The sequence below is a fragment of the Manis javanica genome, chromosome 3 (assembly GCF_040802235.1).
Source record: "Manis javanica isolate MJ-LG chromosome 3, MJ_LKY, whole genome shotgun sequence".
NCBI classification, from domain to species: domain Eukaryota; kingdom Metazoa; phylum Chordata; class Mammalia; order Pholidota; family Manidae; genus Manis; species Manis javanica.
The window spans coordinates 162,029,878-162,053,522 of record NC_133158.1 but is presented as its reverse complement, the minus strand read 5'-3'; the positions used below and the strand labels follow the sequence as shown (position 1 = coordinate 162,053,522).

The 23,645-nt window shown below is 43.6% G+C and overlaps 1 long non-coding RNA gene across 1 annotated transcript in view; it reads right to left on the bottom strand.

Annotated features, from left to right (window-relative positions):
- Nucleotides 1-1,705: 1,705 nt before the first annotated feature.
- LOC140848224 (uncharacterized) overlaps nucleotides 1,706-23,645 on the bottom strand; it is a 91,011-nt gene continuing 69,071 nt past the window's right edge. The window contains exon 3 of the long non-coding RNA XR_012128786.1: nucleotides 1,706-1,777. This is a non-coding gene — a long non-coding RNA (uncharacterized lncRNA). The remainder of the gene's footprint in view (nucleotides 1,778-23,645) is intronic.

The following is a 23,645-nucleotide window of genomic DNA, read 5'->3' as shown; positions in this document are numbered from 1 at the left end:
TCTTCCACAAGTTTTGAAAGAAATGTTTCTATCATTCATTTCAAAATATTTTAATTTTTACTTTTTGTTTAATTTTTACATTGCAGATTTTACTTTGTGTAGTACTTAATTTCCAAATACAGTTATCCTTTTTTAATGATTTCTAGATGAATTACAATGTGGTCAAAAAATATTCAAGCCTTTAAAATTTTTCAGACTTGCTTTAAGCTATGCTATTTTTACATATTTCTTATATGTACATGAAAATAATGTGAATTCTGCAAATATTGGACCCAGTATTTTATGAAACACAGTTTTCAATCATAACTTCATTTTACTTCTGAGAGTTGCCATTACCTCATTTATATTCATGTTCAAAGGCTACTTTGATAGGTCCTCAACCAGCTTACCCAGGTCACATAACTACTCAGTGTGAGTCAGACCTAGGTCTTTTAGTTCTAATTCATATCCTTGTTCTTTTCTCTTTATTCTACCTTTCCCAAGACTCTGTTTGGTGGTAAACTTTTTTAGAGATGAAATAAGAGTTCTATAACCAAAGGATGTAGCCAACTTAATTTTGGAAATGCTACAAGAAACCAGTAAGTTTTTTCACTGTAGAACTTAAGAGACTTTAATATCTATTGTGCTTTGTGGATCTCCAAGAGGGAGACATAGTACAGTTTTCCAAAGTTATTTGATACTGGAGCACTCTTTCTTTTATATGCCCTATTAGGACCTAACAGTGTGAGAGATGCTCTGTGATACTCCCTCTAGAGGCATGTATGAATACATATATGTTTGCACATTGCATTGCTGTGCATGGCAGTAACATCCCCACTAATTCCAACTTAAACGTTCTGACAATCAGATTAACACATAATCCAGTTAATCAGTTTAATACATAATCTGATGATGTTGTATATTTATGTAGTTTTAAAACATTGAGGGGACAGAAGAAAGGCAAGTGTTGCTATAAGAGGATAACATGAAGGATCCCTGTGATGCTGGAATTGCTCAGGTGGAAATGTAAACCAACTCAGGGGATAAACTGTATAGAACTTAATACATACACATATATGAATATGGATAAAATTGGAGAAATCTGAATAATATTGATGGATTGTATGAACGTCCATATCTTGGTTGTTATACTATGCCATAGTTTTGCAAAATGTTACCAACTGGGGAAAATCAGACAAAATATACAAAGGAACAACCCATAATATTTCTTGTAATTGCATGTAAATCTACAACTATCTCAATAAAGTTTTGATTTAAAAAAATGGAAAAGACTAAATTGTATTCTCAACTTCAAAGGGAAAACAAGGAGTTACACAAAACATTTTCAAAACTTTCCACTGAGAATAGCTAAATGTTTTGGTGTTTCAGGAGTAAGCTTCATTTCTCTAGGAAATAACCCCTTCCGAAGAATAACTTTTGCCTTAACAGTGGCAGAAACATGAAGTGCCTGTGAAATATTGCAGCTGGCACAGGCCCAAGCAGCTCCTGCCCAAGAAACAGGCTAAAGAAGGTGACGCAAACACATCCAGAGCCCGAGCTTGCTCAAGAGCGATTTCCTAAAGCTGCAGGATGAGCGCCTGTGGCGTGGGATCCTGTTTATGTGCCCACTTGCCCATAGTTTTTTCAAGAGTATAGCCTAGTGGCTTAGAACACAGGCTCAGAATCAAACAAATGTAGGCCTGAAGCCCAGCTCTTACCTGCATGATCTTGAACAATTACTGTCCCCCGCTTTTCCATCTGCAAAGCAGGGATGATAAAGAGTTCTTACACCATTGGGCTGAGGAGAAATTGAGAACATGAATTTAAACCACTTAGAATGGTGTCTGATACACAGTGTGTGCTTATTAAAAATAGAAACTTTTATTACTAGAATTTAAGATCATATTTTCTGACAATGAATACAAGCCACCATAGGAGAACATATAGAATAATATAAATGTAAAATGAAATTAAGGTAAAGAATGTTATGTTTTTCTAGTAAAATGTAACTAGTAAAATTTAGCTGGCTCAAGAAAATGTAAAAGACACTAAGAGACCAATATCTATAGAAGATATAGAAAAAATAATCAATGATCCATCCTAAAAAAATGCCTACGCTAAGAGGGTGTAAATAGGCAAACTGTACCAAGTCTTCAGCAAACAGATTATCCAATCAGAGCATAGCAAAGAAAGCTTCTCAGCTCCTTTATCAAGGGTAGCTTTAAACCTTATACCTAATCTACCCATACTCACACACAAAATGGGTCAAGCATTTTGAATATAGAAGCAGAAATCCTCAATAATATGTTATCAAATTAAATTTGGTGGAGCAGTAAGCAAATAATAAACAATGAACTCTTAGTAAGCATGCAGCTGTGTGGGGGAAGCAGAAATGCTAACTTCCCACTATCTTTCCCAGTGCCCCGGGCATCAGCTGTTTTGTTTACAGAAAAAATAGACACAGTTAGTTAATCTAACTTGTTAGTTGAACTGAGTGGTCAGCTAAGTGAAGGTCTATTAGACAGATTTACTGTGGTTACGGGTGGTGGAGGGGAGGTGTGGGTATATTTGAGAGACAGAGTGTTGAAAGAACCCATAGTATATAAAGCACTGTGTACCCTTTTTAACTTATATATTTTCACATAAGTTTATCTTTCATAAAGATCATTTGAAACAACTGATGACCATTTATTCTAATGAATATATCATTTTTTATGTAATTCCTTACTGTTAGGCCTTATGAAGGATCCCTGTGATGCTGGAATTGCTCAGGTGGAAATGTAAACCAACTCAGGGGATAAACTGTATAGAACTTAATACATACACATATATGAATATGGATAAAATTGGGGAAATCTGAATAATATTGATGGATTGTATGAACGTCCATATCTTGGTTGTTATACTATGCTATAGTTTTGCAAAATGTTACCAACTGGGGAAAATCAGACAAAATATACAAAGGAACAACCCATAATATTTCTTGTAATTTCTCTTTTTTAATGCTAGAAATTGCAAAGAACACATTCCTGCCTAATTCTCTGTCCACTTGGCTTCATTTTATAATTCCACCAGAAATGCACAAGCAATGCCCCTTTTACTATGTCCTCAATAGCATCTGACTCTTCTCTTTTCTTAACCTGTCAATCCAGTTAAAACGGAATGCCATTGCTCACTTGGCTTAGTACTGTCTGATGAACTGCAATGGTAAACCTTCTTCCCCATGTTTGTCAGTCAGTTCCCATGCTTGTGCATCAGCTTAAGTGAGTAAAGACAAACTCTGAACTCTGCTGCCTTATATAAATCGCTCTACAGGGTGATTTGTTTTTCAATACAAAGTCTCCAGCACATTTGCTGTGAGACAAATAGTCTTGGGCCGGCCATCAGCCAGGTAACTGGCTGACCTCATGACAGAGACGTGGAAACCCGAGCACCTCTTTGCAAAACCACTTTCATAATAACCAACTCTCTGAATAAGCCAAGAGAAGGATAAAGTGAAAAGGCCATATGTGAGGTCTCTAATTGCCATAGGACTGAAACACTATTACACTTGTTTTTAATCTCCCCACTCTCCGTTCATCTTTCTCCTTTTAATTTTCCCAAATGGCCCAGCTGCTGCTGTTAAGGAGAAGGTATTTAATATGGGTGAGGATTTAGCTGTTCCTCCAGGCTGGGCCATTGCTTTTGAAATGTCATCTTGATATGCTGCTTCCCCACTAAGTAAGAGACTTAATAGGGCTTAGGGGATGAATCTGGAAACAAACCTCCCTAATGAAATGGCCTGGGTCCTCGCCCACTATTGTATACAGCTCTGGGGACAGCTGCCCTGCATGCAGGAGCCACTGACAGGAAAGGAGACTGGAACCGAAGGACAGTCCTCACAACCCCTTCTGTAGTCCCCACCCTGGCTCCTGCCACTAAGACCACATCAAGTTCCGCAAGTCTTATCTGTTCCATTCTCTCTCCACCGCCAGCCCCACCACTCCCAAGTTCACCCGGCACCCTATACTTATACCTCTGCTAACATTTATTCCACAGTGTTGGAATTACCAGTTGATGGCCACTTTCCCTTTCTCCAACACCTGCTCCAAACTGAGTTCTGTCATTGGCTGCCCAATTGCTAGATCCAGAAGATCTACCAGGTCAAATGTTCCAACTGGGAGACTATGTTTATCACAGCCTGAACCTGCTGCAAAGCTCTTCCATGCTCTGAGCCCCACTAAAAGCTGTCAACTCTCCTTAGCCTCCATGAATGTATCAGGCTAGTATTCACAAATGTAGTGCATGTTACCTCCAGAACCCACAGAAGCTTACCGAGCACTGTGCTGCTTTTTCTGGATAGGGTAGCATTTGCTATGCTCTGATTGGATAATCAAATTGCAAAACCAAAATTTGATGGCTGAGTGAAAAGGTTTTACTGTCTGGATAGGGTAGGATGCAATAACTGTCTTTTGCAAGGGATATTCCATCATGCCTCTTACCATTGAACCCCTAAAATCTTCACAGATATAGAAGTCCCTGTGTCTTCATAGGCTTTATCTTCAACCACATGGAGCATATATGTCATACCAATGCCTCCAATGTACATGCTACTTCTTGCTCATCCAGTTTAATTAACATGTTGTCATCAATCTACTGAATCAATGTGACATTCTTCAGAATGTCCAGGAAGTCCAGATCCATTTACACTACACTTTAACATGAAGTAAAAGAAATGACATCATCCTGGGCAAGAGTATAAATGCATACAATTGTCTGTCCCATGTGAATCCAAACTGATTCTGCTCCTGCTTCATGATGGGCATGGAAAATAACACAACTGCCAGATTGATGTGTTCATGAATCACCAGCTGGATGGAGACTGTGTTGATCTCCAACAAATAGAGCTCATCTGGCTCGGCAGCTGCAATGGAGCTAATTCTTGGTGTAAAAGACTATTCAAAACCAAAATTTGATGGCTGAGTGAAAAGGTTTTACTGCCAAACAGGGAACCTGATCCAGCACAAATTCTAGGTAAGCTCTTAGGATCATGGTGAGAGGAAAGAGAAATAGGGATGGTTTATCCAAGAAAACAACACAGAATTGTTTCTGTCCCATGTTAAGAAAGCCTGAGTGAAGCTGACTGAATGGAGATACCCGTGTTTTATTCTGTTGTGTAAGCACTGGGCGTGCTCTGCTGTATACATGTAGTGCATGGTTCAGGATTATATCATCCAGTTGCCTCTGCAAGTATCTGTAGTCCCTGCCTCAGTATTACAGTGTCCAGCTGCATTGCGATGTGCCTGAGTCAGAGTTAGGACACCCAGTCATGTCTGACCAGTATCAACAGGCTAGGTTGATAGGCTAACTGGCCATGTCAGAAGGTACTATTCATTAAGTATGAGGGTAGTCCACTATTGTCCATCAGAATCCAACAAGGTGCTGTAGGTACCAGGCTGCTAAGTTAAATAGGGATGTGACATCCTTCAGGTCTCTGAGGGTAGCATGAACTTCTGCCCCTCCAAGGATAAAGTGTTGTGGTTCCGTGCACTGTCTTGGCCAGAGAGGAGGGTAGTTTCAGCACTCTCCACTTAGCTTTTCTCACTGCAGTCATTCTCATTCCTCAGGTCAAGTAACAGATGAGGGTTCTGCAAACTACTAGGCAAGTCCATTCCAACTGTACATTTGGGGCCTGGGAAATGACCATCAGGTGGATCTATTGGTCCAGTGGACCCCCTGTGAGCTAGATCTGGGCCAGGACCCATTTTTTACATGGACCTCACATGCCCCCGTTCCAGGGGAACCATGATGGCACTTTGAGTCTCTAGGTATCAATCTGACTTCAGACTCTGTAATAAGCCTAAAATTCTTTTCAGATTTTGGAAAAATCTGAGTATTCTCTCCAGTGCATAGTTACCTCAATAAATGACCATAAGCAATACTGGGAAAGGTCTATTACCAACTTGCAGGATCCTTCCTCACTGGGACCCAGCCTCCCTTTATCGGTTTCCCATCTGTTTTTAAGGAACACAGTGGTCCCTTAACCATCTCTCTACAGACATACCCTGGAGATATTGCTGGTTCAGTTTCAGACCACCACAACAAAGTATATCTTACAACAAAGCAAGTTAAATGAATTTTTCTTTTCCAGTGCATATAAAAGTTATATGAGCATTATACTGTAGTCTATTAAGTATGTAATAGCATTATGTCTTTAAAAAAGCCAATGAACATACCTTAATTAAAAAGACTTTATTGCTTAAAAAATGCTAATTATCATCTGAGCTTTCAGCAAGTCATAAATTTTTACTGGTAAGGGGTCTCTCCTCAGTGTTAAAGGCTGCTGACAGCTCAGGGTGGTAGTTGCTGAAGGTTAGGGTGGCCGTGGCAATTTCGTATAATAAGACAATGCAGTTAGCCCCATCAACTGACTTCCTTTCATGAATTTCTCTGCAGCATGGGATGCTGTTTGATACCATTATACTTCCAGTAGAATTTCTTTCAAAATGGGAATCAATCCTCTCAAAACCTGCTCTTCTTTATCAACTAAGTTTATGTAATACTCTTAAGTCCTTTGTTGTCATTTCAACAATTTCACAGCATCTTCACAAGGAGTAGAATCCACCTCAAGAAACCACTTTCTTTGCTCATCCATCAGAAGCAACTCCTCACCCATTCATGTTTTATTATGAACTTGCAGTAATTCAGTCTCATCTTCAGGCTCCATTTCTCATTCTGGTTCTCTTCCTATTTCTACCACATCTGCAGTTACTTCCTCCCCCGAAGTCTTGAACTCCTCAAAGTCATCCTTGTGGGATGGAATCAACTTCTTCCACACTCCTATTGAGATTTTGACCTCTTCCATGAATCACAAATGTTCCTAGTGGCATCTAGAATGGTGAATCCTTTCCAGAAGGTTTTCAATTTACTATGCCCAGTTCCACCTGGGGAATCACTACCTATGGCAGTTATAACATTACAAAATGTATTTGTTAAATAAGAAAATATAAACATCAAAATTACTTCTTTAGGTTGCAGAATGGATGTTGTGTGAGCAGGCATGAAAACAACATTTATCTTGTTGACCAGCTCTTGGGTGACCAGAAGCATTATCAATGAGCAGTAATATTTTTAAATAAATCTTTTTTGTGAGCAGTAAGTCTCAACAGTGGGCTTAAAATAGTAAAACATGTTATAGACATATGTGCTGTCATCCTGGCTTTGTTGTTCCATTTATAAAGCACAAACAGAATTGATTTAACATAGTACTTAATGGCCCTAGGAATCTCAGAGTGATAAATGAGCCCCGGCTTCAACTTCAAGGCACCACTGTGTTAGCCCCTAACAAGAGAGCAAGCCTGTCCTTTGAAGCTTTGAAGCCAGGCATTGACTTCTCCTCTCTAGCTGTGAAGTCCTAGATGACATCTTCTTCCAATAGAAGGCTGTTTTATCTACAATGAAAATCTGTTGTTTGGTGCAGCCACCTTCATTTATTATCTTAACTAGATCTTCTGAATAACTTGTATCTTCTTTATCGGCACTTGCTGCTTCACATTGCACTTAGATGTTATGAAGATGGCTTCTTTCCTTAAACCTCATGAACCAACCTCTGCTACCTTCAAACTTTTCCTCTGCAGCTTCCACACTTCTGTCATCTTCATAGAATTGAAGAGAGTTAGGCCTGCTCTGAAGTAGGCTTTGGCTTAAAGGACTGTTATGGCTGGTTTGACATTCTATCCAGACCACTCAAACTTTCTGCATATCACCAATAAGGCTGTCTTGCTTTCTTATCATTTTTGGGTTCACTAAAATAGCACTTTTCATTTCTTTCAAGAACTTTTCCTTTACATACACAACTTGGCTAACTGTATTGTGCAAGAGGCCTTGCTTTCAGGCTAACTCAGCTTTTGACATGCCTTCCTCACTAAGCTTAATCATTTCTAGGTTTTGATTTAAAGTGAGAGTTGTGCAAAAACAGAAACAGACTCACAGACACTGAGCAGTAACTGATGGTTACCATGGGGGAGGGAGGGGTTAGGGTGGATAGAATGAATAGGTGAAGGGGATAGAGAGGCACAAAATCTCAATCATTATATAAATTAGTCACAGGAATGAAAGTACAGCATGGAGAATACAGTCAGTAATTCTGTAAATCGCCCTATATTGACAGATAGAAACTACAATAGTTGGGTTGGGGTCAGCATTTAATAATGTAGGTAACTGTCAAATCACTGTGTAGTTAGTATACTTGAAACCAATTTAATATTGTATATCAACTACATTTCAATTAAAAATGTGAGAGACATGCAACCTCTGACTTGAAAACTTAGAGACCATTGTAGGATTATTAATTGGCCTAATTTTAATATTATTGTGTCTCAGGGAATAGTGATGCCTGAGGAGAAAGGGAGAGATGGGGGATTGGCCAGTGGGTGGAGCAATCAGAACACACATATTTATCAATTAAGTTCACCTTAATATGGGTACATTCATGGCACCCCAAAACAATTACATTAGTAATATCGAAGATCACTGGTCACAGATCGCCATAAGAAATATAATAATAATGAAAAGGCTTGAATCATACTCAATGGTAAAAAGTTGAAAGCTTTTCCCCTAATATCAGAAACAAGACAAGGATGCCCACTCTCACCACTTTTATCCAACATAGTACTGAAAGTCCTAGCCACAGCAATCAGGCAAACAAAAAAAAAGGAATAAAAGGCATCCAAATTGGTAAGGAAGAGGTAAAATTGTCACTATTTGAAGATGACATGATACCATGTATAGAAAACATAATACCACCAAAAAACTATTCAAACTAATAAATGAATTCAGTAAAGTTTCAGGATATAAAATCAATACACAGAAATCTGCTGCATTCCTATATACTAACAATGAACTAGCAGAAAAAGAAATCAAGAAAATAATTCCATTTACAATTGCATCAAAAAGAATAAAGATACTTAGGAATAAACCTAACCAAAGAAGTGAGAAACCTGTACTCTGAAAACTGTAAGATAGTGATGAAAGAAATCAATAAAGACACAAATAAATGGAAATCTACCCCATGCTCATGGATAGGAAGAATTAATATTGTCAAAACACTCATCCTGCCCAAAGCAATTTACAGATTCAATGCAGACCTTATCAAAATGCCAATGACATTTTTCAGTGAACTAGAGCAAATAATCCTAAAATCTATAAGGAAATACAAAAGACTCCAAACAGCCAAAGCAATCTTAAGACGAACAACACTGTAGCTATCACTCTGCCTGGTGTCAAGCTATATTACAAAGCTACAGTGAGTAAAACTGTATGGTATTGGCACATAGATCAGTGGAACAGAATAGTGAGCCCAGAAATAAACCCATGCATATATGGTCAATTAATATATGACAAAGGAAGCAAGACTATACAATGGAGAAAACACGGTCTTTTCAATAACTGGTAATGGGAAAACTGGACAGCTAGCTACATGTAAGAGAATGAAAACAGATCACTCACTGTTGTACACCACACACAAAAGTAAACTCTAAATGGATTAATGACCTAAATGTAAGACATGAGACCATAAAACTCTTAGAGGAAAACATGGCAGTAAACTCTTAAACACCAGTGTTAGGAATATTTTTCTAGATACGTCTCCCCAGACAAGGGAAACAAAAGCAAAGATAAACAACTTACATCAAACTTAAAAGCTTCTTCATAGCAAAGAAAACCCTCAACAAAACAAAAAACCCTCAATAAACAAAACCCTCTCTACTGTATGGGAGAGTATATTTGCAAATGATATATCCAATAAGTGGTTAATATCCAAAATATATAAAGATTCATACAACTCATTACCAAGAAAAACAATTTAAAAATGAGGAGAGAACCTTTTTTTGGAAAAATAGACATTTTTCCAAAGACATACAGATGGCCAACCGACACATGAAAAGATGCTCCTCCACATCAATAATCATCAAGGAAATGCAAATTAAAACCACAATGAGATATCACCTCACACCAGTCAGAATGGCCACTGTCTAAAAGACAAGAAATAACAAGTGTTGGCAAGAATGTGAAGAAAAGGAAAGCCTCCTACACTGTTGGTGGGAATGTAAATCAATCTAGCCATTGTGGAAAATAATATGGAGGTTCCTCAAAAGAACTAAAATAGAAATGCCATACCACCAAGCAATTCCACCTCTGGGGATTTACCCAAAGAAAACAAAATTACTAATACAAAAGATACATGCACAACTATGTTCATTGCCACATTATTTACAAAAGCCAACATATGGAATCAACCCAAGTGTTTATCAACAGATGAATGGATAAAGATGTAGTACATATACACATTGGAATATTATTCAGCCATAAGAAAGAAGGAAAGCCTGCCATTTGCAACAAGTGGATGGACCTAGACAGAATCATGCTAAGCAAAATAAATCAGATAGAGAAGAAAAATACCACATGATGTCACCTATGTGTGGAATCTAAAAAAACAGAAACAAACAAACAAAAAAGAAATATACCCATAAAAACTGACAACAAATCTTTGTTTACCAAGGGAAGGGGAGAGGGAAGGGGGCACAGGTGAAATAGGTGAACAGATAAAGAGGTACAAACTTCAGATTACAAAATAAATTAGTCATAGGAATGGAAGTACAACACAGAGAATATAACCAATATTATTATAAATCTTGGTATGGTACAGGGGTAACTACATTACCGTGGCAAACACTTAATAATGTATATAATTATCAAGTCACTATGTTGTACATCTAAAACCAATATACTATGCTATGTTCCAATTAAAAAATACAATTAAAAAGAAAAAAAGATTTGAAATATTTTGAGAAATACAAAAATGTGATACAGAGACATGAAGTGAGCAAATGCTGTTGGAAAAATGGTGCTAATACACAGTGTGGGGGTGGTCACAGGGAAGACAGTGTAGCACAGAGAAGACAAATAGGGACTCTGTGGTATCTTACTACACTGATGGACAGTGACTGCAATGGGGTATGGGTGGAGACTTGATAATATGGGTGACTGTAGTAACTACATTGTTTTTCTTGTGAAACCTTCATAAGGTTGTATATCAATGATACAGTGGATGTGTGATCTACCACGGCTTGCCTCCTAGAGGACTGGGCCCCACCCCAAGGCTGGGAACGGGTAGAGGCAACACCTGAGGCAGTAAAGTTGGCCCTCAGCAAAATAGGGAATTCCTTAGAGAAACAGAGTGTCTGTGAGGCCATGGAAATGGTGGGGAGTTTTCTTCTCACAATACTGAGAAAGGCCGTAAGGGAGAAATACGCCCTTCTGCAGGAAGCACGAGAAGAGGCAGCATGAGAACGTGAGCTGTGAGGCGCCACTGAGGAGGTAAAAAATTTATTGGTGACTAAAATGGTATCACTACAAGGTGCTGTAGAAATGGTAAAGGATGTCATGGTAGCCCTAGAAGAAGCGACACGAGAGTGCAGGCTGCCAGGTGCCCTGGGGCAGGTGAAGGGTGCAGTGGAGCCATCAGCCCCAGAAATGGTGGAGCAGAGGTTTGACAAACAGGTGGGGGTGGAGGCCCTCCCAGTGGTAGAGGCATCAGCCCCTCCTTGGTTAAAACCCCACCTGGTTGAAAGCTGGTGGAAAGCCCAGGTCTCTATAAATAAAGACTCAGCAGCCATGGGTTCCTCCAGAAGAGGTGGAGCCCCTTCCCCAGGTTCTGGAGCACTCTATGCTCTGCTCCTATCCTCAGGCTCAAGCAATGAAAGCACAAAAGGAAATATGGTCTGTTTCTTGAAGGAAGAATTTAAAGGGCCCTATGAAGGTCACCAGGACCCAGGTGTGGGTTGATGTGATAAAGGCAGGAGCAGACAGACAGCTATTGGATGGAAAGTCAAGTAGAATCTTACTGGAGCTGTGGCAACAACTGAGACCGGCGCAGTGGTTCCAGCCGCTGAGGACAAAGCAGAAGTCAGAGACAAAGCAACAAGATCGGCCTGTGTGTCTGCAAGACTTTCTGCTGGAGAGGATGGAGAAGGGGGATATTGTAAGGCCCACCCATGGTCCTTTGGTTAACTCATGTGAGTAGAACTGGTTTGAATACAGCTGGGGTGACCACTTGGTTTGGTGGCAATGGATATCCTCAGGTTTGAGGGTTATAATTTGTCATAATTTGTTATTTGTATGGACTTTGGTTACAATGTTCCAGCTGCCTCTCACAGGGACCATTGCAGAGGATTGAGGGCACATAGATTGAGAGGCAAGAATCCTGGAGGGGTAGAGCGTGGATAGAGTAAAGATTCCTATGGCCAGGATTCTCACCTGGACCTGGTCAGCTAGCTCATTACACACGTGTGGGCAACACATTGTTATTGGTTCTATATAAAGAGCTCTGCCCAGTGCTCTGGGTGACACCGCGACACAGCTGAAGGGCTGCAAGGCTGCAGGAGAACAGAGACTGGAGTGGTGGCAGTGCCAAGGACAAAGAGGCCCAGAGGCAGAGACCAGATTGCTGCATGCAAACTCACTCTGAGTGGGCAGGATTCTAGTGATCTGTGGAAATCTGTTGGTGACTGAAATGGAAATAAAATTGGGTATAAACCCTTTCACCCCATGAACATTCCACTGTCATTTCTTTGGTCTCATTGAATCCATAGTGAACTTGTCAGGGACTGAAATCCATTGGCAAGACACCATCCCAGCAGCATACTAGCACAGCCTCCTAGGGTTCTTGCCAGGATGTTCAATCCCATATGCTCTACTAGAGCAATAAATGCTGGTCTATTGAGCTTTGTATTCTGCCTCCCTGATATAGCACCTTGATCCAATCCCAAACCCTTTCAAATCCTTTCACTCATATAACAAATTAGCCAGATCTTGCTGCCCTCAGCAGGCCCAGCACCTCCCCGGTCAGATCTCTGGGATTCAATCCTTGCCACTGGTCTGGTTGCCAGGAAAAGAAATGGGGATATATCCCGAGAGAGTTAAGCATTATTTTATAAAGCACCTGCCTTATTTTATCTGAGGCCTTCACATGATCTCCAAACAGGTGGTAGAGATTGTGGGGAGAAGACAAACTCCCTGCTAACAATGGGCAGCAGGCCACTTCTGCCCAGCAGGTTCAAGGGAATCTGAGAGTTCAAGGATCTCAATTTTATCTACCCAGATATCCGCATGCCAAGTGCCATAGACTGCTGTGCAAGGTCTGCTGGAGCTGAGAATTCACGTCTACTACTCTGAAAATCAAGTCTAGTTTTTGCACTGTCTGCCCTCTGACTGCATAAGATTACTTTTTCTTTAAATAATACCAACAAGCTTCTCTTGTCTTCCCAGTTTTCCTTAAAGTGGTTATTAATTACCAAGAGTTTGCCATTATCTCTTCAACAAATCAATGACACTCAGCAACAGCCACCTAATTCTATAACCCTCAGAGTTACCATTCCCTTATTTCCCTTAAGTGCTAGAGATAATACATCAGCCCACGTTGCCTCACGTCAGCATCCCAGCCCAGCTCCCCGAGGCCAGCGTTTTAGGCAGTGCACCACTGCAGCACACCAGGAGACCTCTGCTCACCACCACCCCCCAGTAACGGCATCATTGCCAGCCAGCTGGCATGGGATCATAATTTAGAGCCTGATTCCCAGGACCATTCTAGGTACCAACTGTCATAGATTGGACTCCCCAAAAACAGACGCTGAGACAGCAAGCTGCGCACAGAAGTTCTGGTGGGCGTGCTCCTGAGAGAGACAGGACTTCCAGGAAGTGAGGGAGGCCAGGCTACGCAGAGGGAGAAGCTGGCCTGCAATACAATTTACAACTGAGACCTCAGCTCATCTTGCTGCCCGGGCCTTGGTGTCACCATACCAGCCAGTCACAGACCCACGGGCTGTCCCGTGGAGGAGTATGACCTTAGGTAGGGCAGTTTTCTGCTGTAGAGGGCAGGGCCCAGAGAGGAACGCCAGTGTGAGTCACAGGCAGCGATATTCCCAGCAGCTGGGGAAGAGAGTGTCTGCCCCTGAAGAGATCTGAGCGGAGCACATGGTACCCGCACTGACGCCGCTGGGCACTGGCTGTGCCAGGGGCTGTTATCAAGGCTCCAGGGCTCATCCAGCTGAGCTTCCCTCACCCCATTCCCTAAAAGCCCACTCTGGCCCAGTCCATGCACTCCTGGCACCAGAGGCCTTAGCCCACCTACCCCAGGGTAACTGCAGGCTTGGCTCTGGGGACAGGTGGGACATGGGCGCCCACTGCTCTGGGTGAGATCACAAGCCAGGGGTAGAGCAGGAATGAGGGCCAGGACTGCGAGTCTGGCTCCCTGATGCCCCACACCGAATGCCGCCAGGCAGAAGCTGCGGCTGTGGCGAGGAGATGCAGGAGAAGAGCAGCCACCAGCTGCCTATCCCAACACCACAGGGGCTCCTTCCCCTCCCTCGGCCCACAGCCCCTGTCGTTCATGCAGCGCACAGATTCTGCTATTCACCAGGCACACCCCCTGGACTAAGCGTGCTACACAAACAACCTCCTTCAACTCTTATAACAACCTTTGCAGAGAACCCTGAAAACAGTTTTTTCTGTTTCCATTTTAGAGATAGAGAAAACTGAGATCAGAGAAGGAAGGCAGCTCGCCTACTGCTCCCAAGGTCGCAAGCAGCAGAGTCAGCATGTAACCCTGCTCTTTTCTCCCCACCTCCCTACTCCGGAACCCACTGGGTCGGAGGGCGCGCTCCCAGGGGCCGAGGCCCTGTCCCTCCCATCTCTGCTGGGTCTTGCCTGGCTGCCTACACAGTACGGGCAGTGCTCACTAATGCTCTAAAGCTGGCTTAGGAGCAGCCCAAGGGTCCTGGCCATGGTGACAACTGTCAGTCTGCCCAAGAGCGACCTCTTTCCAGGACTCTGGGCTTTCACCCTACTCTTGTCCCTGTTCTCAAGAGAGAGAGAGGGTGGTAGGTCAGTGACCATGGATGTGGTGGGCTCAGCGAGGGAGACCACTGTTCCCTGCCCCCACTACTGCTCCCCCTCCAGCACCTTCCCTCTCTGCAGCCTGCCTCCAGTCCTGCTCTGCCTTTAAGGTTCGACTCAAGTGTCACCACCCCCAGAGGCCGTATCACCTGTGCCTGCAAAGCATCTGTGCTTCTGTTTCCTCCAGCACAGATAAGACCCCCGGCCCCCAAACCAGACTGAGCTCCAAGAAGGCAGAGCCACGCCAGCATGGGCCTGAGGGAGAGGCTCCACGACATGAGCTCCATGAATGAATCGATGAATAAGCAAATGGTATGTACTCCCTTCTCTGTTCCCTATCTAGTGACTCATGCCTCCTTGCTAATGCCCAGCCAGACCACCAGCTCATGGAAAACTGAGGCTGAGCCCCTCTTCAGGTCTTCCCCAGAGCACTGGACACACATCCATAGTAGCACACAGAGTAAGTGCTCAGGACAGCCTTTGAATAAATACTCAGGGACACCTCCTGCCCTCAGTAGACTTGCTCAGGCATCCAGGGCAGAGCAGAGATGGCTGCTGCTTAGTGAAATGCCTCAAATTTGATCTTTTCATCAACAGCTGCCTTTTAGCACAGGTACCCAGCTTGGCTGCCTCTCTGCAGATCAAGGCCATACCTGATGGAAGAGGTGGTAGGGTAAGTGCAGTGTCCAGACCTGGAGAAATTCATGTGACGTTTGCTCTGACTAGGAGTGGCACTTCCATCTGGAGATGCCAGCTCCTGCCATTTGCACTGCTCCTCTTTAAATGACCCTGAGGTCTTGGATTCTGAACCTGACATATCTGTTTGCCTGTCTGTCTGTGTCTTGGCACCCATTCTCCTCCTCACCCACTCTGCTTGCCCTATAGGCACTAGGTCTCATCCATATTTGCAATGACAGCATCTGTTGAGCTCTGTCCCCAGAGCCTGTGGTTCTGAAGGGAGACAGTGACCATTCATGTCTATGTTTAACTGAGCTGAGAGCTACTCACAGCCTGGCAGACTTACTGATCCTTGCAGTTTTCACTAACCTCAGTGAGTATCCACAGGACAACACTCCACCCTCTGGCATCTCCCTGGTTTCAGGCTGGGATTTGAAGAGAGAGTTGGCAGGCTAGTTCAAGGAGGACTGTGGGAAGCATCCAGAGTTACAGCAACCCTTGACTCTACCTGTCTGGATGGTTTGTTTCACAGGGACCACACATGCACAACAACCCCTGCCCTCAAACTCCTGACCTTCACCCAATCAGCCTTTGGCACACCTCCCATGTACCCGCCTGCTCAGCCCCAGCTGAGGTGCTGCGCAGGGTGTTCACAGGTGACCGCATGGCTATGACCATCATTCCCAATAGTAAGCCCTATCTCCCCAAATTGCTCCTCCCCTGACTGCCTGCCTCAGTTGACTCAAGCCCCTGAAATAGGCCAGACACTATACCAGGTGCTTTAAACCCACCACATAATTTGCCACCCAAAAGAGTTCTCTGTATTTTAACTCCATTTTACAGTAAGGAAATTGAGCCTCACAGAGGTTAAGTGACTTGCTCAAAGGCACTCAGTGGTGAAACTAGGATTCAAACCCAGGTCCCCCTGACTCCAACCCCAACTCTTTCTGGTACACTGCCTTAATCACATTAGATGTCACACATAACCGACAACTGCCACCTTCTTGTGCATGAGCCCTCCTCCATACGTTCCTATTTACTTGCCCTCAGTTGTCCAAAGCCAGGTAACAACCTCTTCTTCACTTCTGTCAACCCAAGTCCTTTCCCACCACTTCTCCAGTTCATCTCCCATCAGTCCCCTTCTCTCCATTCCCAAGACTTCTGCCTGAGATAGTCCTACCATCTCTCCCTGGATTCCCATCCCAACTGGCCCTCTTCCTTGTCACCTCTCTTTCACCTCCCCAGAAAATCCCAAACCTTCTGCTTCTCTGTCACAGTCCTGCCCCTTCCTGAGTGAGCCTTGCTTTCTCACAGTTCTGCATACACTAGCAGTGCTGCCTCCACTCTGCCTATTAATTTCTCAGCCTTCGATACCCAGCTCAAATGTCACCTCTGCTGAGAAGCCTTCCCAGGTCCTGTCAGGCAGGGACAGGTGCCCTCCTTTGACCCCTTAAAGTACATTTTACTTCACCCTCTCTCATGGCCTTTGTCACTCACTAGTGTAATAGTTTAGTATGTCTGCCTGTGCGACCCTTGCCCAACTACTCTCTGAGCCCCTTGGAAGCAAAGACTATCTCTTCTCTGTCCTCAGCATTTTGTTCTGTATGTGTGCATACGTAGGTATGTGTGTTTAACCTCAGGGGCAGAGGGCTGCATTAAATGTGCTTCTCATGGAACTTCCTCATCACTGGCCCATGAGGGCCTCTCTGCCTTTTATCTCCATTTCCACTCCACCTCCCCTCCCCATCCTGTGTGTCTTTGTATGCCCAGAGCCTTTGTATGCACAGAGCGCAAAGGATGCTCAGCAAATGTAGCTGGGTGACAAATGCATCATGCATTCTATTTAACTCCCCTCCTTGCAGGCTCCATTGGCCAGTCAAAGTGGAAAAGGAGACGGTGTGGCTGCGGCAGTCTAGAAACCTCAAATCGCCAAGGAAATGAGAGTTCTTGAAAGATTAAGTCTTCACTGTTGAGGATCTGGCTATTGCAGAGAGAGATCAAAAGCAGTTTATCATTTAGAGACTGCAAGGTAAGATTTTTCAATGCAAATTCAATTCAACCCAACAAGCCCAAGGTGAAATTCTCAGCCCTTCATCCGAAAGGGCATACCTTTCTTTCTAAAGATGCCACTGGTGTCACAGATTATTTGGACTTGTCCCTTCAGACAACTGTCTGGAATGCTAGTCTGGAGTAGTTCAGTGACAACCCACAAGATCACTGTCAGGATTTTGAGGCCACAACTTCCCTTGGAATAAAAACATGTTATAATTTAACCACCAAGATACATGGCAGATTTAACTTAATTACTGTGCTAGGTGGCAAAAATTTTTAAATCACATTTCTTCACTCCTTGTATCCACATCTTTTGCCATATGATTTGCTTTGGCCAATGAACATTGGCAGAAATGATGCACAGGCTTGAAATGCTTGCACACTAAGGTTTCTTTCTCTTTATGCCTCTGTGATCACCATAAGAAAATGCCCCAACTCACCTGCTGGAGAATGAAAGACAAGTCAAAGAGAGCTGAGTACCCCAGATATTCCAGATAAGGCTATTCTAAACCAGTCTTCATCCAGCTGCTCCTACACATCTGAGCAAGCTCAGCCAAGATCACAGACACATGAGCAAGCCCTGCCAAGATCAGCCAAACCCAGCCCAGATCAGCTGAACCCTTGCAGGGTCATGACCTAAATAATATTCATTGCTGTGGGTCCCTGAGGTTTTTGTAGCTGTTTCTTTGGGAGCAATACTGTAGCAATTGATAACTGATATAATTACCCACAGCACATTTCATTCATCTGAGCTTGGATTGTCTTTGGAGTTTTCTAAAGGCCAGATCTGCCCCTAAGAACAAAGAACTGCCTTAGAGACACTGAAATGAACACATAAAGGGGGTCACTTATGAGAAACCATCCAAAACCACAGAGCCATGATAGCACCTTTGGAATAAGTGTGGAGTCCTCAGGGGAATAACTTTTTAAAAGGCAAAACACATTTGGACATATAAATGCTGACAAATTTACCCCTTTATCTGTGGTTCTTTCTCATATTTGCTGAGTAACTCCTAGTGTGACTGCCAGAAGCAACAATATTGTTTTCTGACAGGAGATGGACACATTTAAAAGTCATGTGAATTCGATTCATGGACATTTCCCCTCTCCATCATGGGCTACTGTTTTTCTCCTTGGAAATGCTACACACCTGTGAATATCTACACAGAACTGCTGGGTGAGTGGGAACTTGTTTGAAAAATCTGTTGACAGACTATCATGAAGTTCAAATAACCATTCTCTTTGAGATTCTGGACACAAGTGGCAGAAACCAGGGCATATGTGTATCCTCCCTACTCTCCAGCACACAAAAAAAGGCAAGGTCCTTGTGACCCAAAAATACAGTTTGCAAATGTTCAAAGCCTGCTTGTCATTAATTCTCCTCTGTGAATGTGAAGAGCCTGCACTTTTATATACAAATGTCTTAAAGATCTCCAGACTGGGAAGAGCTGCATCTCCACCAGGCTGCAGCCACACTCAGCCTGGCACCCTCACCACCAGGCAGCTGTGTCCACAAGCTGACTGGCTGAGGACCTCCTGTCACACCAGGACTGGAACCATACACTGGGAGCAGGGACGTGCAGGTCCAGAAGAGCTAAGGGGCTCTTCAGAAGTATACAGGACCCCTTGGATAGCCACGTGGCCAAGCACACAGGCTCTGGAATTGCACCTGGTCCTCTCCTGGCCATGCTGCTGGCTTGCTGTGGGGCCCTCGGGAAGTCACTGCATCATTTAATCCTCAGCTTCCCCAGCTGTAATGTGGGGACAGTGATATGTCTCTTGGAGGGCTGTGAGGGCAGTTAAGTCAGAAAATGAATGTGGAGAGCTTAGCATGGTCCCAGGCACACAGTAAACACTCAATAAAAACTGTTATTAGTGAATTATGGACAACAAACTTGGGCTTGACTGGAGTGACAGCTGTTTCAAGCACCAAGCACCAAGCACCAATTACTAAGCTACCAATAGTGTTATGGAAACAAACCGAGGAGGAGCCACAAGGAAAGACCTGTGGCTAATGACGTGTTGATGGTGTCAATCGACAGGTCCCCCTTCTGTCTGCTCAACACCCGTCTCCTGTCTGCTTCTCAGGAGCCACCGACTAGCAAAACAGCAGAATGAACAAAAAGCATACTCATTAAGATTGTGTCTCAAGTATGAGTAAAACTGTTTGGAATGAAGGTCTGAACCTGTCAGGACCCTGCCCAGACCTCAGACATGGGCTGGAGCACACGCCCACCTTGACTTTTCTACTTCTTTCTCGAGTGCACCACCAGTTATTAAGCACCTGTCACATGCCAGGCACTTTGCTGAATGCACCACAGGCATCATCTCATTTAATTCTCAAAAGGAGAATCTTAAGATATATAGTAACATCCCAGTTTTGCAGATGAAGAAACAAGGCCCAGAGCCAGAAAGTCATTTGCCCAGTGTCACACAGCGATTATGTGGCAGAGTCAGGAATTGAAACAAGGTCTGTGCTATCTCCAAAGCCCAAGTCTTACTCCTGCCTCTTGCTGCTCTGACCCCCACACTGAACCTTCTAGATAAATGTCCCCATAAGGTCAGGGAAGTGTGCACTTGGAGTAATGAACCTGAGCCCTTTCTCATCAGAACTTTAATGACGTTTCCAAAACTTCAGCAATTCAATTTCTACCTCCATCGTGTTTGCCATAGCCACATATCTCTTCCACTCACAGTATCTTTTTCATTCATCAAATCAACTCAATCTTTCTACTAACTTTATTTTAAAAGGAAACATTTTGTACTATCATAGCCCATATTACTTGTTACAGTTAATTAAATTTTAAGTACATAATTATTAAAATGGAAAAATTCATTGGCATCTCACTTAAGATCAGCTTGCACACTGCATGCTACACACCATATCTAGTGAAGCTCTGCTATCAACACCATTCTCTGATATAAAAATATACACTACACACATGCATATAACTTTTTATTATGAAAATTCTTTCTTACTTTTTTTATGGCAAATTTCAAAAACAAAAGTAGAAATGAAGTTCTGAGTACCTATCACCCAGCCTCAACAACACAGACCTTGTTTTAATTCCTGACTCCGCCACATAGGGGCTGTGTGACACTGGGCAAAAAACAAATGGCAACTCAATGATTCTGTAACATCTTCCTGTGTTAACAGGTAATAACGGCACTAGTGGGGGTGAGGATTTAATAATATGGGTAACTGTTGAACCACCATGTTGTATTTTGAAACCAATATAAAATTGTACATCGATGATACTTCAATTTTAAAAAAAGGCTTGTCCTGTTTCATCTGTACTCCAACCTTCTTCCCAACAACCCTATCATTTTAGAGCAAATTCAAGACCTCATATCATTTCATTCACATACATGACATTCTTGATAAGAGCAAACATTTAAAGAGCATTGGCTAGATACCAGGCAGGTATAGCATGACAAACACACACTCATATATCTTCAGTCACCACGATCTCAGGAGGCTCATTGTCATACCCATCTTAAAGATGGTGGAGTTGAGGCACAGAAACAAAAGCAACTTGCCCCACAGGTGGTGAGTGGCAGAGCTGGGACTTGAACTCAAGCAGTCCATACATAACCCCTGCACTGCCCCACCTTTCAGGAGCACAGCCATTTCTTGGCCTTTGTGAATGCAACATGCTCTTCTCCTATTCCCCACAGAACTGGCCCAGAATGAGTTTCCTGCAGTTCGTGTGCAAGCCTGGCATCTCTGCTGTCTGTTCTCATCACCCTGCCATGTCACCAATGCCATAAAGTTATCTAAGGGGAGCTGCTATCCTCCACACACAAAGCAAGAAGGGGACACCTTGAGGCCCACTGGAGCCTCTGCTAAGGGCAGAATGTAGGGCCAGCATGCAGGACATGAGCCTCCAGTCCTCAGGGCTGAGGAGAGAGAAGATGGTTCTTTGCAGCTGAAGGATGAAATACACAAGTCAATCCTTGACAATCATTTATAGCTTGACACCCCATTGCTCTTCTTTTCAGCCTCAGTGTCTTCACACAAGGTGCTGATTTTTCCAAGGCCTTGCTTCCTGGGAATGTGGCTGCTGCTTAGATTGGCCTTGACAGCACTGAGATCAGCAGGGAGGAATGCCTTTTTCTTGATTGAAACCCTCCACATCCATTTGCTTTTAGCAGCATGCAGGATCCTAGTTTTATGAGGGGGTGAGAGGGCTTACATGTCTCCAAAGGTTTCTAAGACATGGGATTCCTCAAGGGAGAAAGGGTGATGGTTTCAGGGTAAAGCAATCAAAAGCACATGTCTGCCTTTCTCTGTGCATACAGAGTGACTTAAAAATGAAGGGAGGAAAGTGTTAGGAAAAACAGTTTTGAGTTTCATTGAACCAACATTGGAAAAATACAGCAAGACCCTTTCCAAATCCAAAGCAGAACCGTATCCTTCCACCTCTATGGGAAACTCTTCTGGTCTAGAAACTAGGTCTCCTGGGGTTACTAAGGGTCCCCATCCTCAGCACAGCATCCCCTACCCACTTCCTTCTGACCAGGAAGCAGAGGGTCAAGCAGACACCCCCTACCCAAAAGCCCAAAGAAGGGTGGGATGGAGACCATGCCCAAAGTGGCAATTGCCCTGTGCTGGATCTTCTCTTTTTGCTCATCTGTGGTGCCCAACAGAACTATCTCCACAGGCAAGAACATGGGTGAGCCCTTGTTTGGCCAGGTTCCATTAGGGAGCAGAAGCTAAATGGGCTCAAAGGACTTCCAGGGATGTATGTTCATTATAAGGCTATATGGAGACCTAGGTGCTCAGCCATGAGGAATAGGAATTACATTCAGGAGGCTGCTGTGGTCCAGGGTTCTGACATTCTCATGACCCACTCTTCTCTCTCTTCCTGTGGTCACCAACTGTCCTTTCAATAGTCTCTGCTATCCTGCTGTCCCAGGGCTTCTAGGAATCTCTTGACTCCCACCTTCTTTCCGTCTGCCTGCTGGCTTCTATCCCTCCTCCCTAGCACAGAAAGGAAAGGTTCTGATTGGCCACACTAGCCACAATACCAAACCCTGAGTCTCTATTGACCAGCATCCTGCAGTAGACCTTCCCACAGGCCACCTGCTAGCCTGTTAGAGACTGCCTTTGGCTAAACCTCAATCCCTGGTCCAATCACATGGCCAGAGAACAGGGACACACAGTTCAGCTTTATGCAACCAATGCAGAAGAAGCTCCCTTTAGCTACTCTGTTTAGGCCAGGAACTCCCCTGTGTTGCCCCAGGCCGTGAAACAAAGGCTTGGTGTTCTGGGCACAGCATCAGAAGCTAACAACAAAGCCTGCAGCCTGAAACAGGCGTGTGTGTGTGTGTGTGTGTGTGTGTGTGTGTGTGTGTGTGTCTGTGTGTGTTAGTGTCTGTGTCTGTGTATGTGTGCATGCAAAGAGCAGTGCTAAGCTTCAGTTAGGTAAGCCTGTCTGTGATGTGGTCTGGCCTGTTAAATCCCAACTCTCTTGGAGCCTCTGCTTTCCAGGAAGCTATTCCCAACAGCAATTTTTTCTGCAATGTGGTTGTTATGAAACCTTTATTTTGAAAACAAGTTTCAAAACAAGGTTTGTATACTCAGCTTTCCCTCGTACTATAGGAGCAAAATGGTGCAGATGTTTTGCTGTGGCCCATACACTCATGTGTTATCCCCGTGGGCCATTCAAGTCACCAAATCCATCCTGTAGTCACCATGGAAAAATGCAGAGGCACACTATGGGGGGACGCACATCAACCCATCTCAAACACTCCCCTTCAGCCAGCTCCCTGCCCCACCCTTGGATGAGCTATGACACAATGGCCTGCTCCTCAGAGAGTAATTCATTATGTAATTAAATTTTTGTCATCAAAGTCAATTTCTAAAGCAACTGCTGAGATAATACCAATTAGGAAACACTAACAGAGGAGGAGCTGGCCCTGACGTCAGGGCTCACAGCCGTAAGAGTTTACACGACTTGTCAGATGCTCGTGCCAGGGACCCTAACAGAATACCCGGTAAG